The following is a 6,174-nucleotide window of genomic DNA, read 5'->3' as shown; positions in this document are numbered from 1 at the left end:
TTTGGATAAAAGCGTCGGCTAAATGAAATGTAATGTAATGTAATGACTGTCTCCTAGCGACTGTCACCTTACTCCTCGACTGTCTCCTAGCGACTGTCTCCTAGCGACCGTCTCATAGCGACCGTCTCCTTACTCCCCTAAAAGGAGTCCCTCTGCCTCTCTGAGCATCGTGGCTCATCTGGACTCAGAACCTGGTGTGGTGTTTTGAAGCTCATACAATGAGTCCAACAGGTAAAACATCTGCAGTGAGAGAGTAGACGGTGAATAAAACACCGTAAAGTGTTCAGTACATTACCTTGGAAACACAGCGTGTTGTCAAAGACTCAAATGGAAAGTGAAAGTAATAATGTTCAGTGCAAACAGGAAACACTGAACAGAGAATAACGTCTGCGTCGCAACTAGGAACCGTTTACAATAACTTCTGTCTATTATAAATATGAATTAAATACAATAAATATTATAAATACAACTCAAGCTATTATTCTACAATTGTTATTATTCGTTTCACCCTGAAATGACAAAATGGAGCAGACTGCGGTGAAAGATTGGGCTCTTTTTTGAGAGTCGCTCCTGAACGGGTCACTCGGTGAAAAGAGTCGTTCCACTTGATTGACGTGGTTGAGGGCGCGGAGGACTTCCGGTGTTGTGAGTGCAACTCTCACAGGAATCCTTCAATGCGGTTCAAATGGAATCTCTTCACCCTTCCCTCCTTGACATTATTCATCAGGAACTATTTTCAGTTTGTGATTCGTAACTCGCTCGCCACTGACTCCAGACTCCTGAATCACTTGTAAGATTTGTTCGCTACGAACGAATCGTGATCTGTGAACTCCAAATAAAGTCTAAATTCTAAAGCATTAGAATAATAATTGCAAGAAAAATAACGACATAAAATAAGCAGCTTTTTTGGGGCTGCGCCGGATTTTTTAAATTGTATTTTGGATTTGGATTTATTGCGCCAGCAGCCGCAGACCGCAGACCAAACGTGGCGGACGTCCCCCATGGACGTCCACGCTCACTTCCAAAGTTGACGAATGAAAGTGGCTCGACGGGAGCGGACGTCAACCGTGGGGAGCGGCCGGGGAGTGACGTGCGGTGGAGGAGGAAGGTTTGAATTTGCGGATGTTGCTACGCAGCTTTTTGGACCGACTATCTGAGCGATTAAAGGACGCTGACTTTGGATTGGGGACATGGGGACTTAGTGGTTGTAGGAGTGGGCACCGTGGGGAACCGTTTGTGATGGGGAGGGAGAGGGAGCGGGAGGAGGTCCAAGATGGCGGCTCGTCGGAAGAGAGAGGAAAAGGGCGGAGCCGCTTGAGGTGGAAGGGAGAGCGAGGGGAGAGAGGGTGAGGAGAAGCACCTGGAGGCAGGATTACTTCATGTAGCGCACACGTGTCAAACTCAAGGTACCGACCAACTTCAGAAAGATGTTTTCAAAGAAGGTGGGAGGCAGAGTATATGTTCACAGATATGAAGGGCAAAGCTATTTGTCTTCTGTGCGGAGACAGTGTGGCTGTGATGAAAGAATATAAGGTAAGAAGACACTTCGAAGCGAAACATCATGACAGGTACCAGGATTTGGACATGAAACAAAGGCTCCAGGAGGAGTTAAAAAGACGTCTGATGTCGCAGCAGGCCATGTTCAAAAATGTCAAATCACAAAGCGAAGCTGCTGTAAAGGCCAGTTTTATTGCGGCAGCAGAGGTCGCAAAATCAGGCCGGCCCTTGACAGAGGGTGAATTTGTTTTAAACTGCGTGATAAAAGTTAGCGAGGTTGTGTGCCCCGATAAAAGGCAAGCGTTTTTAAATGTGAGCCTGAGCAGAAACACCATTTCTGATCGTGCAAATCAGCTCTCCAGCGGTCGACAACAACAGCTGATGGGAAAGGGAAGAGATTTCATGGCACACTGCCTTGCTGTGGATGAGAGCAACTTTTATCTTTATCTGTGGAGTGGATTCAAGTCTGTGCGTAACAGAGGAACTTTTGGGATTACACTCAAGGCGTGGCACAACTACGGGAAAAGATATCTTTTCCCGTAAAGATTTCCTCAGCCCAGAGCCTGACCCCAGACAGAGATGAACTTGTATCCAAGATGAGACACCAAGTGTCCGGCTCACAAGATAGATAGAAAGTACTTTATTAATCACTCTGGAAGGTTCCTCCGGGAAATTAAGTTTCCAGCAGCATCTTTACAGCACCGTGAAACAGACAGTCAAAGACAGATAAATAAGAGCAAAAGCTAAAATATGGAAAGGAAAAGAGCAAAAATTTAAAATATAAAAATATGAAATGCAAAAGAGCAGTAATAAAAAAAAAAAAATGAAGTGTAAAAGCAACATAATCGACACAAATGTCCAAGATGGATTGTATGATGGTCAAGTAGAAAGTGCACTTATTGTTCAGTTGTATTGTATTGTTTAAAGTGCAATCATTTATTGTCCATTTGTATTGATTAAAGTTTAATTTGTGGTTATTTATTTTTTTATTGTTCATTTGTCTTGTTTGTTTAGTCTGCCATGTTCAGGAGTCCTCCTCAGAAAAGTATTACAGAGCAGCAAATTTAGCTTGTTTATTTATTTTTTTCTTGCTACTACAGGGCGTCTGATTTTTCTTTGAAGGAAATTAATTTCTGGCTGTTGTTGTCCTGTGGAAAAAAATGTTTTCACTTTAAATTCCTCTGAAAACACTGCATAAAGAGCCATAAGAAATGAATGCAAGGTTTTTTCTTATAAAACAACATAAATCGTTAAATAAATGAAAATTACATTTATTTAATTATTTATGTTGTTCTATAAGAAAAAACCTTTGTGCTGTGTTAGTTCCAGGTTCAATATATTCAATAAGGTCATTTCAATTTGTCTTCAATAAACACTGAACCAGTCCGGCCCGCGACTTGGAGCAATTTTTAAATTTTGGCCCACTGCGTATTTGAGTTTGACACCCCTGTAAGATGGTAAAAATTTAGTAAGAACGCATCATAGGATCTAATCAGAACACAACGGGACATTTTAACTAATGCACTTTTTTTTTTTACAAAGCTATGTTAATATTTATAGTTTGAATTGTGTTTTCTTCAAGTATGTTTTCCTTGCACTGCATTCTCTGTCTGGTTGTAAGATTAAATAATGTAAGGCTATTTAAAATTACTTTTAGGAGGATTTAAATGTATATTTAATACAACACAGTCAATTAATTCAATTATATAATTACAGGACCCAGAATCGCGATTGTGGCGCCTCCCCTTGCGGCTGCCTGCGCGAGCACCTTGTGTCGATTACGCACATTTTTGTATTTTTTAGTATTTATAGAGCTTATTGTGCGTAATCACCGGGTGTCATGACATTTCACTGCATATATGTATGAACGTATGTATATGTAATACCTGGCAGGCTAGAGATCTAACCCGTTAGACGGAGGACTAGTCCAAAACATTGTACTGTGCTATTGCTGGGAGACAGTACATGACATATTTTTATAGTAATTATTCCTTCATCTGTGTATAACTTTACTGTCAAAATAAGTGTTGGAGTCATGTTGATGTTTGTCAACCTGCTGTTGTCCAGTCTTCTGCATGTTATTGTTATTTCATAACTCTCTAGAAATGCTTTTCATGTTTTGAGGGGAACATAAGACTCACTTTGTTCAAATATGTGTGATAATGAAAACTATTGAATCTGGAAGTTTGAATTTTCTTGATGTGACATCTTTAAAAACAACTTTTTAAAATAAATTGGATGAAACAGTTGATGAGGAATCCAAGTCATCTGTTGCGTTATTGATGGAGCAGTGATGTCATTATTTTCTTTACAAAATGCCATGTTAGTGCTGTGTGTGTGTGCGTGTGTGTGTATGTGCAAAACACCCAAACACTAATCCAGCGGTTCCCAACCTTTTCGGACCCGCGGCCCACTTGAAAATCTCAAAAGTGTTGGCGGCCCACATCCGACCGGAGGTAATACGGGAGCCAAACAGTGCATTCTCAGACGACGTATATTTTAACAATCATATGCATTCTCATACATACAGCGCGGTAGTGGTAAAACAAAACAAGAACAACAGGAACAGGAAGGTGACGATGGTTCAAGAGAAGCAGCCACATCATGAACACAGAGAGATTTGACTACTATGAACAGGTGTTGTGAGCGCTGTCTGAAGGGAGCGGTGTTTAGAATGTAGCCTAATGACTCACGCCAGGGCTGATAAAACCAACAATAACATGAGCACATTAGTATGAACTCACATATTGAGAAGGCTGATGTGGCACTGCCGACACCGTCGGGGAAAGGCATCAGAAATGGCACAGCTCTGTCGGGCAGATCGGGATACTCAGAAGCAACATGAAGCCAAAGGTTTGTCAGGTACGTCTGTGAGAAAGACAGTTTCAATGCGCTGTCGCGGGAGAGATCCACAAGACTGCCCTTCTCTTTTGGGCTCAGGCCTGCGAGGGTATCGTCACTGTGGCTGGCGGAGGGGTCTTCCATCCAGCTGTCCTGCACATCTGGGACGGGGAAGTATTCGCGCAGATTGGTCCTCAAACCGTGCAGGTGCTCTTTGACATGATTGATCACGTTGACGGGAAGCCGCATTTCTTCCTTGGTCAAAAAAATGGGACAGATTCTCAAAGGAGTCAAAGTTTGGCGGGTCAACTCGCCCGGCCCACATCTCCATTTTCCATAAAAACGACTCTCGTACGCTCGTCATCCGCTGTTCTGAAATATTCTCTGCCGTCTCATCAATCCTGCGTTTGACTGAGTGATCAGACAATGAGATGAGGTTGATTGGCTTGCACGCCTTCTCTCCCAACATCACTTTTGTCATTTGATCCCTTTTGTGGCAGGAAGAATTATATTATCCCCAATTGTATGCAGCTTATCAGCCTTGACTATGAGTCGGGTGACCTGATAGGACGCTTCCGCTGCCTTTGCGTTCTCAGTGCCCATACATGACGTTTTGATGACTTTCTCTTTGCCCTGATACTCCTTTGAGTTTATTATCAAAAAAGTCAAGCGGCTTGGACATGTACTGTTGGTGTTTTGTCTCGAGGTGACGCCGCAGTTTACACGACTTCAGAGCTTCCTTCGATAAAATCTGGGAACGCACCACCGTAACGGTTCGTCTTCTGTGCCTGGCCAACATAATCCCAATTATAAATATTCAGCGCTATACTTTCTCCCAACCTTTCTTTTTGGTTTGACAGGCAGTGGTGTCCTGCCTGTGGATGATGTACCAATGGCTTCTTTCATTTTCAGCGTGCCTGATGCTGCCAACTATCCATTTTGATTATTTACATTTAGTCATTTAGCAGACGCTTTTATCCAAAGCGACTTACAATTGTTCAAACACCGACGGACGCAGCCATCAGGAGCAGTTAGGGGTTAAGTGTCTTGCTCAAGGACACTACAGCATGCTAGCAGGAGGAGCCTGGGATCCAACCAGCAACCTTTAGATCACTAGACCACCAGCTCTACCGCCTGAGCTACCATCCCCGTGCAAAATGGATTATCACCTGAAGTTCAGAAATGTACAGGTGCACGTAGATCGTGGTCCGGCTTGGACATAGTACTCCCTAACATTAGTTCCTGTCTATCAGTGATGATGCATTTTTGAAGGATTTTCAAGAAAAAATTCCATGAATGATTTTTTTATTTTTTTACATTTAAAAACATTTTTGTTATTAATAATTTTGTGTTCTTTTTTTCAATAAAATCCATGTGTTTTGCCCATGATTTGGTGGCCCTCTTGCAATTCCCTCAGGTTGCGAATCGCTGTACGAATTCATTTCTAAATCCGAGAGGAAAAGTGAAAGGAGGTCAGGAATGATCTTCCTTCCATTTTGCTTTTGCACCATTGACCATGTTTCAATACTGATTATATGGATCATTGACGTCCATCCGTCCATTTTCCTCCACGGCTTCATATTTATTGATTTTTAGAACAAAAAACGATCAACTGTCCATTGTTACAGGTATCAGTTAAGGACAACATTCAAAACAACAACATACTGGAGGTACATGAAGATAACTCAGTGATCCCTTCACCTCCTCTTGGTTTGGAAACCCTTTTCCCTGACAGTGAAATATCTCTTGTGGTGTAAAACAAAGGCTAAGAAGATGCCTTCTTTGCTTCATAACTTATGGTTAACTGGGTATAGTCCTCAAACACAAAGCTTTGGT

The sequence above is a fragment of the Zeus faber genome, assembly GCF_960531495.2.
Source record: "Zeus faber genome assembly, chromosome: 17".
Taxonomy (NCBI): Eukaryota; Metazoa; Chordata; class Actinopteri; order Zeiformes; family Zeidae; genus Zeus; species Zeus faber.
The sequence above is the reverse complement of the archived record's forward strand: the minus strand, read 5'-3'. Positions refer to the sequence as shown.